The 13,153-nt window shown below is 46.2% G+C and overlaps 1 protein-coding gene and 1 long non-coding RNA gene across 3 annotated transcripts in view; both read left to right on the top strand.

The window, feature by feature from the left end:
• LOC116086622 overlaps positions 1-2,532 on the top strand; it is a 6,289-nt gene extending 3,757 nt beyond the window's left edge. The window contains exon 3 of the long non-coding RNA XR_004117010.1: positions 2,033-2,532. This is a non-coding gene — a long non-coding RNA (uncharacterized LOC116086622). The remainder of the gene's footprint in view (positions 1-2,032) is intronic.
• An 8,754-nt stretch (positions 2,533-11,286) lies between these two features.
• Positions 11,287-13,153, top strand: part of Hlcs (holocarboxylase synthetase) — a 203,475-nt gene continuing 201,608 nt past the window's right edge. For both annotated transcript variants that reach the window (XM_031364481.1, XM_031364479.1), the window contains exon 1: positions 11,287-11,444. The gene's annotated coding sequence lies outside the window, so the exon portion shown is untranslated. The remainder of the gene's footprint in view (positions 11,445-13,153) is intronic.

Below are 13,153 nucleotides of genomic sequence, written 5' to 3'. Positions count from 1 at the left end.
ATTGGGTTCTGATGATGGCAAGTGACCTTGGTTTGTGTTGTTTATTTTCTTACGCTTGCCCCCTCCCCCCTGCCATCTGGTTATCTCTAGTGCTACCTGCTCTTGCTAAATCTGACTGGAATCTGTCCTTCCTGTGATCCTGGTTGTGTCAGAACTCCTCAGAGTCAAGCTGTCTCTGTGATCCTGTGATTCTAGGATCCTGTGACCTTGGGCTTGTTAGAGCACCTGGGAGTACAGCGTCTTCCTCTGGGTGTTGTGGGACTGGATTCGGAGCCTGGGCCCAAGGTCTGCTCAGGACACCAACCCAGAGAGACTGGAAGGAACCAGAGTCACTGGGCTGGCAGAGTTCCTGTGTGCCTGGTCCCGCTGGTTCCAGTTATTCCCGGTGTTGGGACAGATGTTGTGTCCTCCTCACCTCTGATCCTGAGAGTGTCAGAGCGCCTGGGAGTGGAGCTTCCTCTGGGTGTTGTGGGAGTGGCTGTAGAGCTTGTGCCCAAGGTCTGCTCAGGACACCAGCCCAGAGAGACTGGACTACTTATTTATTTATATGTATGGGCAAGGCATGTGGAAGTCAGAGGACATCTTATGGGGGGCTGTTTTCTCTGTCTCCCAGGTGGATTCTGGGTATCAAACTCAAGTAGTGAGATTTGATAGCAAGCTTCTTTATCCGATGAGTTACCTTGTGGTTTAAGGATTTTAAAAATGTTTTCTAAATTTTCAACAATGAACATATTGCTTTTTTACTGTTGCAAAACAGAATACAAATTTACCATTTTAACCATTTTCAAATCTACACTTAAGTAAGTAAGATAAAGTTCTCACATCTGGCCTTCCCACACCCACCTCATCGTCCTCAGAACCGAAGCTGTATCCGCTTAGGACTTAGTTTCCCCTCCCCCACTCTGTTCTCTATCTATAAAAGTGACTGTTGTGTTCCTTTGTGAAGCACATAATGATGTTGTCACCCTCACTCCAAGCCTACAAGTTAGACATTACCTTCAGTCTGCAGATTAAGAAACATGATCTTGTTCGTGGGCAGGAGAGATGGCTCAGTGGTTCAGAGCTGTAACTGATCCTTCAGAGAACTGGGGTTCAAGTACTCATATTAGGTGTTTCTCCACAGGCTGTAACTTCAGAGAATCTAAAGCCCTGTTCTATGGGCCCCAGCATTCATGGGCACATACCTGCATGTTGTGTCAGGAAACACTAGTGAACCCCAAAAGACCACCAAGGAGCTGATTCTGCTAGAAACGCATTAGGGTCTCTGTACTACAAGCTTGCGCTTGCGCGCTCTGTCAACCCTGATACTGCAGGACAGGAAGGTAGAGCAGCCCCAAGCCCTCATAAGGACAAGGTTTTATAGGGAATGACAAGCAAACAAGGAGGTTTGAGCCAACAGGTAGGTACTTTGAAGCAAAACCATGAACAATCACAAAGGGTCTGAAAGTACATTTGAAACAATCAGACTAATCTTTGATTGACTGTTGCTAGGAAGTAGCTAGGGAGTAACTCTTGGGGTATGAGCCAAGGATAAGCCATGGGGTCCTTCCTGGAACTTGGGTGTAGCTTGGGTTCAGCTGCAGGTCAAATCCTCAGGCTCTTTTTCTTTTAAGATGGAGGCTGGTTCCAAGATGGAGTAGTTTTAGTGGCTCATGCCCTCTCGACACACGAGCAAACATATAGTTTTAAAAGTAGAAGAAGCTGGTATTCCAAAAGATTAAATAACCAGAAAATTACATAATTTGGAAAGATTAAAAAAAAATAACACCACCAGAAATAAATGTAAAAGCAAAAAGCTCCAGCACATAGCATGTGCACAGTGACCAGCGAGCAAGCACGGTGGTACTGTCTTTCATCTTTTGTCCTCATTTTTTTAAACTTATGCTTAGGGAACTGTAAGATCTCCATGGTTAAAACATGGACAGTTTGGGTCATGGGACATTTGCTTATAGTTCAAAGTATAAACTAAATATCCACAAGTTTCTAAATATATCAATAAATGTTTAATAAATGAAAATTTTAATCTGTACAGGATAGATGAGACACCATAACAGATAAGGTCGAAGAGTTCCAGTCCTTTCTGCAGTCCCTTCACTCTCAAATTCAACTTCTGTGTGCTTTAGATGTTTTATTTAATTCGGAGGGCAACTCTGCAGGGCTGGGCTTCCGTTGATGAACAGCGGAATGAACAGCGGGATGAACAGAGGGATGAACAGCGGGATGAACAGAGGGATGAACAGCGGAATGAACAGCGGGATGAACAGCGGGATGAACAGCGGGATGAGCAGAGAGATGAACAGTGGGATGAACAGCGGGATGAACAGCGGGATGAACAGCGGGATGAACAGCGGGATGAACAGCGGGATGAACAGAGGGATGAACAGTGGGATGAACAACAGGATGAACAGTGGGATGAATAACAGGATGAACAGTGGGATGAACAACAGGATGAACAGTGGGATGAATAACAGGATGAACAGCGGGATGAACAGGGTGACTTTACCCACTGAACCCTCTACACTGTGTGTACTTCTTTGTTTGCTTTTGATACAAAGTCTTTCTAAATAACTCTGGCTGACCTGGAACTCACTATGTAGACCAGGCTAGCCTCAAACTCACAGAGATCTGCCTGCTTCTCCCTCCCAAATGCTGGGATATAATTACATCACTACTCCCAGTCCTTTTCTCTCTTCAAATTCTCCCACCATGTATGTTCCACCCTTTTCTTTCTTTCAAATTTGTGGCTTCCTTTTCCTTAATTGTTCACATACACATGTACAGGAGCACGCACACACACACACACACACACACACACACACACAAATGCAACCTCCTTAATATATCTAGATCTTATTCGTATGTATGTTTTCAGGGCTGACCATTTGGTATTGGATGACCAGTTGGTGTGCTCTTCTATATTTGGATCTTGTGAAATATTTAAACAAATTACAGCAGAAGAGACAATCTACATTAAAGCCACTGAGAAAAGAAAGGCCTTTTTGGGTTGTTGAATATTTGAGTATAATAAGTTCTCAAACTTTTGAGTCCAGGGCAGATCTCTAAATGAGAAGTCATTTGGCAGAAGAGATGGAAGTTCACAGGGCCCTGGTGCATAATCTCGGAGAATCTACCAACTTCCAAGGGTGTCAGTCCCCCACCAGGTGATGGACTAGGAAATAAACAGAGATCCTATTTCGAGCTCTTGTCTTTAATTAAAAACTCTTGTTCAGACACTGGCTTAGGCTGAGTTCTTAAAGACAAAGAGTAAAGATGCCCGCTGCCGTCAGGTCTCTGAGAAGGACAGCAAAGCCAAAACCTCTAAGAGGGTGGAGTATTTTTATGTAAACAGCGTGGAGGACAGGCGGGGAAGTGCTCATTTCCTTTCCTCCGGTTTGGTTTAGCCTTACTTCCTGCTATCTGCTCTCAGAGCCTGGCCCAGCCCTAGAAGCCACTATTCCTGGCATTTTTTTTTTTTCATGGTTGAGAATCAAACTCAAGGTCTCATATATTCTAGCAACTGCTCTACCACTGAGTGACAAGATAAAAAATAAAATTTGATGGCATACACCTATAGCCCCAGCACTCAGGATGTGGAAGCAAAAAAAATAGCAAATTCTAGGCCAGCCTTGGAACCACAACAACAAAACTCATGTTAACTAACAGGCTGGTACCTAGCACCAGTTTCCAGGTTACCCTCCAATAAGACCTGCATCTAGCACCAGTTTTCAGGTTACCCACAACAAATTGCACCGCTAGGCTACAAGCCTGCCCCTGATACTTCACTTCCTAACAACCCCCAATCAGGAGGAAAGCAGAAGTGAAGTTTATGGTTTGGCTCCCAGCACCAATCAATTATGTTAACGGCCATAAAGGCCCCCCAATCAGATATGTGCCAGGCTAGATACCCGCTTCTTGCCTCTATAAATGTTTACCTAAAACTAGGCTCAGGGTTCCACCTTCCTGCTGTGTCAGGGTTGGCGGGGAGCCCAGGTTGGAGCTTGTAATAAAGAGACTCTAATGTGATTGCATTGGAATCAACTCCTTGGTGATCTTTTGGGGTTTACGAATGCTTTCTGGCACAATAGCACTAGCTCCATTCAGGAAGATCCACTCTGATCAATTGATTGACTTCCAGAGACTTCCTTGTCCATGCTGAGAATTAAGCTTGAATATGAATTTTCGGCTGGGGGACACACACATATTTAGTCTATAATACCTTGTCTTTCAGAATAAGACCCAAATGTTGCACACATTACATTTGCTTATTTCCTAGTGTGAACCTGATCACATGACCAGGCTCAGTTGTAGGGGTGGCTCGGAAGCACAATCATTCTGTGTTACTCTGCATCAAGTTGAAAGTGCAACAGGTAGAGAAAGACCGAAGCAGATAAGAGACAACTAAGCTGGGCAGTGGTGGCACATGCGTTTAATCCCAACACTTGGGTGGCAGAACCAAGCAGATTTTTGAGTTGGAGGCCAGCCTGGTCTACAGAGTGAGTTCCAGGACAGCCAAGATTACACAGAGAAACCCTGTCTTGAAAAGACAACTAGAACTCTATTTGGTCTTGTAAGGTGCTCAGTGGATACTTGTATTTTATAAAGTGGCAGTGTGAATGCCTTCTTCCAAGGAATCCCCCTGAACATTCCAACAGGCCTAATATAAAAGGAAGTTAATTTGGGACCTAGGGGAGGGAGTAGAGACAGAGGAGGGGGGAGAACAGAAAGGACAGAGAGAAGAGAGAGGAAGAGGGAAAGAGCTGGCTGGGGACACATGGGGAAGAGAAAGGGGGAGAGAGCAGATGGAGAGAGAGAGGAAAGATGAAGATGAGAGGCCAAACCTACTCTATTTTGGAACTGGCTTCCACACACCTTTAATCCCAAACACTGAAGGTAAAGTTAGTTTGTAGAAGGAAGCACCCATGTTTGAAAGTGATGTCTAATTGAGTGGCAGAGAAAGATTTGACATAATAGGATACACCCACCTCTCATGAGAAGAGAGAGGGAAGAGAACTTAGGAGAGGGCAGCACAGAGGGAGGAGGAGAAAGGGGTAGTTTACTGGGAAAGTTATAAAGAGACAGATTGCAGAGAGAGAACAAACTAGATACAGGTAAAAATAGACTGTGCCAGAGAATGAGAAGGAGCCAGAAGATTAGAACAAGTTGCCAGAGTTAGTCTGAGGCCAAGAAGAACAAATAGTTAGAGGCCAAGAGAAGCCAGATTGAAACAGTCAGCTTGGAGAGAAGTTTGAGCCAGAAGGCTGAGTTGAACCAACCAGCCAAAGTTCAGAAAGAACTCAAAACAGTGTGCTTATTCAGCAGCAAATTGCAGAGGCTGAAAACATTCTAGGCCTAGATTAGATTGTATGGAGGCTAGAAGCTTCCAGGACTTGGCTTAGGTTAGCAGATGGAGGTAGTAAGCCTCTGAGACAACAATTACCTCTGGAGAATAAAAAGCTACATTTACAGGGCTGGTGAGATGGCTCAGTGGGTAAGAGCACCAATGGCTCTTCTGAAGACCCTGAGTTCTGATCCCAGCAACCACAAGGTGGCTCACAACCACCTGTAATGAGATCTGACACCTCTTCTGGTGTGTCTGAAGATAGCTACAGTGAATTACGCAGGAGCAAGTGGGGCCAGAGAGAGTGGGGCGGCGGAGGTCCTGAGTTCAATTCCCAGCAGCCACACACATAATAAATAGCTCATGGCCATCTGTACAGCTACAGTGACTCATACACATAAAAAAGCAAAAACAAAGACAAAAACAAAACCTTAAAAAAAGCTACATTTACAATTTATATTTTAAAATTATTCTTATTTTATTTCTGTGTATGTGTCTTGTATATGTGTCTGTGTAAGACTATGCACATATGTGCAAACTGTCCAGAGACCAGAACATTAGATTTCTTGGAGCTGGAGTTGCAGGTGTTTGTGAGCTACCCCACATGAGGGCTAGAACCTGAACTTATGGTTAAGCAGCTGTCCTAACCACTGAGCCATTTGCCCATCCCTCAGTTGAGTCAAGGTTTCACCTTGTAGGTTCTGGTTGGCTCTACAGTCTCGCCACAGGCTAGACTGGCCTTGAACTCACAGACAACTGCCTTCTTCTGCCTTCCAAGTGCTGGAATTAAAGGTGTATGATACCCCACCTGGCTTGCCGGCCCCATTTTGAAATAGGCTCTTATATGTTGGGTAGCTAGCCTTGAACTCCTAGGCTCAAGCTATCTGGGTGTCGACTACATCTGAAACCGACTAAAACCTAGCAGCTGCAGCACCTTGTGAAGGGTCTTCTTGAGTGGCTTTTTGGAGGTGAGTATTCGAACTCTAAATCTGGACCTTTTGAGGCTGAAGACTCACCCTAACCCTGGGCTACTCCTGGTGACAGCCCAAAGAGAAGGCCACAGAAGAATCGCTTTTTGACGGCTTCCCTTCTGGCTGGCTTGCTTATCTATCCTGCCACTGAGATGCTCCTTCACCGGTACTAGACCCTACCTTTTCCGGATTCCAGTGCAGACTGGGACATCCTGCTTTTGGACTGAATGACTACTGGATCCTTGGCCTTCCCATGAGGAGACAGCCATTGTTGGACTAGGCAGACCAGCCTGTTTATTCTCTCCACTGTGCCTTGATACATTGCTATTATTGATATGGGTTTAAATAGGTTCTAGGAAAGTGTCTGAGCCCAGAAGATGGTTGTGGAGCCTCAGAGGTCCGACATGGTGGCACCAGCACCTGCTGCAGCCTCTTTGCTTTATTGTAAGAAGGTGGAGGGTGTCCCATGGGCACACACAGCAAGTGTGCCAGCTCAGGTCTCGTCACACCTCTCATGAGTCACACCTATCGCTGGTTACCACCTTGATGACTTAACTATCTTGCACATGTTCTATCTTCAAACCTCAGGGACAGGTTAAATGGCAGGTTTTCAGCATGTGAATTTTGGGTGACACATTCAAACCTTAGCAAGGAACAAAGTATTTTCATGGATCAGAACTTTTAAGATGAAAGGTATCCCTAACCATAAGGACATAGGGGAAAAAATCGAACTAATTAGTATATTCCTTGGGAAACTAAAATGTACATTAAATGCATATGGCAATATAAATGCCAAAGATAAAGCAACAGAGAGCTCTCCCCTTTGGGCAGCCATGAGCAGTGGATTGTATGTCTAGAGCGAGCAGAGAGCCCCACTCTGGTGAAACCAGCCAGTTGTTAGGACTTGCTATCCCACCAGCCAGTTGTTAGGACTTGCTATCCCACCAGCCAGTTGTTAGGACTTGCTATCCCACCAGCCAGTTGTTAGGACTTGCTATCCCACCAGCCAGTTGTTAGGACTTGCTATCCCACCAGCCAGTTGTTAGGACTTGCTATCCCACCAGCCAGTTGTTAGGACTTGCTATCCCACCAGCCAGTTGTTAGGACTTGCTATCCCACCAGCCAGTTGTTAGGACTTGCTATCCCACCCAGCACTGTACACTTGGAAGTACAGCTGATCTTGGACATCCCCTTCTCCTGTCCCATTATCCCACATGTGGGCAGGGCCACAGCCTTCCCTATCTGAGTCTCTCCAGCTCTGATCTGTGAGACACCTTGCCTTGAGATGATTTTTCCGGTGCTACATTTTGCTGTAACACACCTGGTACACTGGGAGTGTAGGCCTGCCATAGGACAGTGATTAATTGGCATGTGCAAGGCTTCAGAATCAATTTCTAAACCCCAGTGCTACTGTTAGAGCTCTTTAAAAAATGGGGGGAAGGACCCCATACTCAAGGCTCAGGAAGGGCGACCCCACACACCACCAAGACACATACTTGATGCAATCAGCAAGAGGCTTTTTATTCCGGCTAGCTGGGGCGAGACTCATATCCCTCCCAGGGGTAGAGGAGTCTGGCCCCAAGCAAAAATTTAAACAGGTTTTTATACCCACACAGTTGCTAGGGAAAAGGGGAAACTAAGGCAGGGGAAAGTACGGGGTAGCCTCTGACTGGTGTTGGCTTGTGCTAGGGTTCAGAAGCAGGTTAGCCACCTGGTAATTGTTTGCTACCTCATTTTTCTTTTTTCCTGCCAGGCTGCTCTGGTCTCTAAGCTCTGGGGGCTGGTCTCCCATTCTTCTATGTCCTGGGAGCTGGTCTCCCATTCTTCTATGTCCTGGGAGCTGGTCTCTCATTCTTCTATGTTCTGGGAGCTGGTCTCCCATTAAGTTCAACTAACGGCTAAGTTCCCACAGTACAGTTTGAAAATTTTAACCTCTCACTACCAACACTAGAGAACCAAGCCACCAAATTGTAAAACACCGGTCTAATGAGCGATCCCACCCACTTTGAAGGTCATATGTCTAGGTACTAGAGGTCAGGGCTTTTAATCTTTTGATTATTTGGTTGCTTTTGAGACAGGCTCTCAAAAAATTCATGGCAATCCTCCTGCCTCAGCTTCTCTAGAGCTTGGATGATAGCTGTGAACCACTGTGACCTGGCTTTATTTTTATTTTTTTAGATTTATTTATTTATTATACATAAGTACACTGTAGCTGTCTTCAGACACACCAGAAGAGGGCATCAGATCTCATTAGGGGTGGTTGTGAACCACCATGTGGTTGCTAGGATTTGAACTCTGGACCTTCTGAAGAGCAATCAGTGCTCTTACCCGCTGAGCCATCTTGCTAGCCTGCGACCTGGCTTTAATTCAACTCATTATACAACCAGCTTCAAACTTCTCTGCTTTTAGATTCTACGACCACCTTAACTCACAAACACAACTCTCCATTTAGAATCGGATTGCTTTATCCAATTAGAATTGGATTTCCAGCTTTATCCCAAGGCCAGCTGGGTCAGGGGTTGGGACTGCCCCCCCTGTAGGAAGGAAGAGATTGAAAGAAATCTTTTGTTTTGTTTTGTTTTTTGTTTTGGTTTTTCAAGACAGGGTTTCTCTGTGTAGGCTGGCCTTGAACTCAGAAATCTGCCTGCCTCTGCCTCCCAAGTGCTGGGATTAAAGGCGTACGCCACCACCTACCAGCTGAAGGTTCCTGATTTCTTACCACTGAGCTCCTCAAGGCCAGCGGTTGAGGTCCTAGCTAGTGAGGGAGGGGAAGAGAGGTGGCAGCAGATGGGAAGGCTCTGGCCTGAGCAGAAAGGCCCGCTCTTAGAGCCTACAGCTGCTGTCTTTTTCTCTTGTGAGTAACTTTGGGGCTCCAGTGAGGATTTCCACCCCGTGCCCCATGATGCTGGTGAACGCCCTTCAGTTTCGAAAACTACATTGTAACTTCTTCATCTAATGTGTCTGTGTGTGTCTGGTAGCACTTGCCTGGGCAGGGTCCTGACCTCACTGCAGTGTTGTCTGACACACCTGGGCTTGGCTGGCGCCCAAGATGGCCCTGTACCAACGTAGTGTTTTTACTGTACAGAGAGAGTTTTCTGGTCTTACAGAAACTTAATGATTTAATTACAGAAACAAAATCTTTCAATATTTTCCTAGTGTCATTTGTCAGCATGTATCAAATTGGTATGTATAGCTTTAGGTTGTATCATGTTGGAATGTTTGATTTTCAAAGTTGCTATCTGGGCTGAGCTTCATAAAGGAAATCTTTAGTAAATGTTGGCTTGAGATTAGCATGGAATTTCCAGCACTTTCTGAAGTAGCCTTAAATATACTTCTGCAGTCTCATACAGATACTGATTTGAGGCAGTGTTCTTGGCACTGAGTGTTAAATCAAATATTGATCAATTCTGAAACATATAGAAGACACCTGTGGTGGTTAGTTTTGCTGTCAGCTTGGCACAGGTAGATTTATCTGGAAATTAGAAACCTCAAGAGACAATGCCTCCACAAGGCTGGCTTATAGAACAGGCTATGGTGCTGCACACCTTAAATTCCTCTTTTAGGAGGCAGAGGCAGGAGCTCTGTGAGTTCAGGTCAAGATAGTCTGCATAGAGAGTTCCAGGCTAGCCAGAGCTAGGCCGAGAGAGAGAGAGAGAGAGAGAGAGAGAGAGAGAGAGAGAGAGAGAGAGAGAGAGAGAGAGAGAGAGAGAGAGAGAGAGAGAGAATGTATATATATATATATGGTATTCTTCTGACTTATGCTGGGCTCAGCTCACTGTGATTGTACACTTGGGCGAGTGATCCTGGATTATATAAGAAACTTAAGGGGCTGGAGAGATGGCCCAGCGGGTAAGAGCACTGACTGCTCTTTCAAAGGTCCTGAGTTCAAATCATAGTAACCACATGGTGGCTCACAACCACCCGTAATGAGATCTGATCTGACATCTTTTTCTGGTGTGTCTGAAGACAGCTACAGTGTACTTACTTGTAATAATAAATAAATTAGAATAAATAAATAGCAAAAACAAAACAAAACTTGCAAGACTGGAGAGATGGCTCAGCAGTTAAGTGCACCAACTGTTCTTCCCGATGTCCTGAGTTCAATTCCCATTAACCACATGGTGGCTCACAATAAATCTTTAAAAAAAAATCTTAATAAAATAAATCTTAAAAAAAAAAAAAGAAAGAAAGAAAGAAGAAACCTAGCTGAGCAAGCAAAGGAGAGCAAGCTAGTAAGTACTGCCCCTGCCCTGCCCCTCCCCCTTCCTGGGCTCTTTACCAGTTCCTGCCTCCAGTGTTGCCCTGTCTTCATGACAGGCTACAAGTGGAAGCAGAATAACCCTTTCTCCTCATGTACTAGCACATGTCTCATGTCTTCATATATAGACATAGCATTCTATGTCTACAATGTCAAATATTACTCAGTCTGTCTTTATGTAAAACCAAGCACAGTAGTGTGCAGATTTGCCATCAAGTAACCCAAGAATTGTAATTTATTGTTAGTAGACATTTGATTTATGTAACTACTTTACACTATACATTTTCTCACAACTGTACATTGTATAGTTGTGAGAAAATTTCTCAAGCGAAAGGGATGCTATGTTCAGGAGTGGAAACAATTTAGGAAGCGCTGTTTTAGGGAACTACTTAAGCCTGAGGTGGGGTGGGTTCTCGTGTGGCTATCTCACAATTCCGACTGGATGGGCAGAAATGAGGGTAGCTTATATACACCCACTTGGGGCTGCCATCTTAACTGGGGACGGCTTTCCTAATTGTAAAGAGCTGGGACCTGATAACGCGGGGGTTGGCTCTGGAACTGAATTGCTAGACGCTGGTGGGAAATCTGAGCAACTGTCTTCTGGTACTGGAAAAGACGCCGCAGGGTGGGTACCTAGAGGCAAATGTGTCTGGCACCCACGTGGTGCAGCGCGGATGGCAAGCCTGATTTCGCAGGGGACCGGGAGCTCCGGATCCAGATTGCAGGGGCGGACTGCAGCCTGCTGCGCGTACACGAGGCGCGGGCAGCTTTGCGCAGTGCGCATCCCCGCGCGCTGCTCTCCACGGCCGCCAGAGGGCGCAGCGGGGCCTCAGCGCGACCACGCTGCGGAGCGGGCAGCCGAGCTCAGGATTGCGAGGTAAGCGAGGCGCCGCGCCGCGCCGCGCCGCGCCGGCGGGTGTCCGGGACTCGCCGGCGGGATGTCGGGCCGGGCCGGGATGTGGGCCTACCACCGCAGCGAGGGTTGGGGCCGCCGCCCACAGCGCTGCGACGCAAGCTTCGGCGCCGGGGGCGGGGTTTCCGGTGGGGCCTCCACCGGGGACCTTGCTCCGCTCCCACTGCGCATGCGTGCAGTCGCGAGCCCGGAGCTCACTGGGAAGCGCCTCCAGCCCACGCGCAAGGGGAAAGCTACTGCGTAGGTGAAAATAAAACCCAAAACCCTGAATAATGTAAGAGACAACTGGTAAATGATCAAAACCGTTTCCACCAACGTCACAGATGAGAGATTAGTGTCCATAATGCGTAGATGGATCTTGAAGATTGAGGGTAACAAAAAAAGTCAACTTAAAGAGGGGACAGGAGGGCCGGAGAGATGGCTCAGGAGGTAAGAGCACTGACTGCTCTTCCCAAGGTCCTGAATTCAAATCCCAGCAACCACATGGTGCTCACAACCATCCGTAAAAAGAGATCTGACGCCCTCTTCTGGTGTATCTGAAGACAGCGACAGTGTACCCACATACATGAAATAAATAGACATTTAAAAAAAAAAGATTTATTAAAAGAGGGGACAGGAATGGAGGATGCGCACCACATGGGGTAATGCCTGGCTTCTGCTAGATGGAAAGATACTCAGTATCTCCGCAAGAGCCAGAGCACAACCTGTGCCTTCACCCCACGGGGCTCCGCTAGTCTGTGGGGAGACAGGCTCGCACATCGGTGTTGATGAAAGGTGGAATCCCTCCGGTAAAGGGAATTTTTATGCTGCCCATGCACTTCGTATGTGTTTGGCCTGTAGTGACTCCGCAATAGGGAGGCATGTGAAATCTGGCTGCTCTGTGTAGTCGCCTGCAGGGGCACAGCTCTGCAGACAGCGTCAGTGCCAGCGCACCAGTAATTTATTGGATGACTCCGCAAAGCTGCACCATTCGGTTGTGCAGAAGAGATGTCACCTGACAGAAGGATTTCTAGATTTCACCGGCAAATGGAAGAAAGCTAGACACACACGAATGTTATATTATTTTTCTGTGAGAAGGGAGAGCTAGTAAAAACTTCGTGTTATTTTTAATGAAAGAATGAAGGGAGGATTTAAAGTGAGTTTTGCCATTTTAAAACCTGGGGTTTATCTTTAGCCAAAGTATTCTGGGGTAGGGATGCAGCTCTGGGGGAGGATTTGTCTAACATGAGTCAGGACTAGGTTCAATCCCCAATACCCTCCTCCAACGAATAAGAAAGTAGTTATACTGAAGAAATGAGAAAGTGAAAGGTCTCTTCAAATATGAAGAAGGTTTACGGAAAGCAGAGGGATTGGATAAGCAATATTTATAATGAAACACCATCAGTGGGGCTGGAGAGATGGCTCAGTGGTTAAGAGCACTGACTGCTCTTCCAGAGGTCATGAGTTCAATTCTCAGAAACCACATGGTTTCTCTGTACCATCTGTAATGAGATCTGATGCCCTCTTGTGGTGTGTCTGAAGACAGCGACAGTGTACTCGCATACATGAAATAAATAAATAAACCTTAAAAAAAAAAAGCTCTTAACTTCTTGCTCTTTTCTAGTCTTTCCTCTCACCTCTTGCCCCATCTCTCCCCTTCCCTGTCTCTCCATGTGGCCAGAGCCGGCCTCTAC

The sequence above is a fragment of the Mastomys coucha genome, unplaced genomic scaffold, assembly GCF_008632895.1.
Source record: "Mastomys coucha isolate ucsf_1 unplaced genomic scaffold, UCSF_Mcou_1 pScaffold12, whole genome shotgun sequence".
Classification (NCBI taxonomy): Eukaryota; Metazoa; Chordata; class Mammalia; order Rodentia; family Muridae; genus Mastomys; species Mastomys coucha.
The sequence above is the reverse complement of the archived record's forward strand: the minus strand, read 5'-3'. Positions and strand labels throughout refer to the sequence as shown.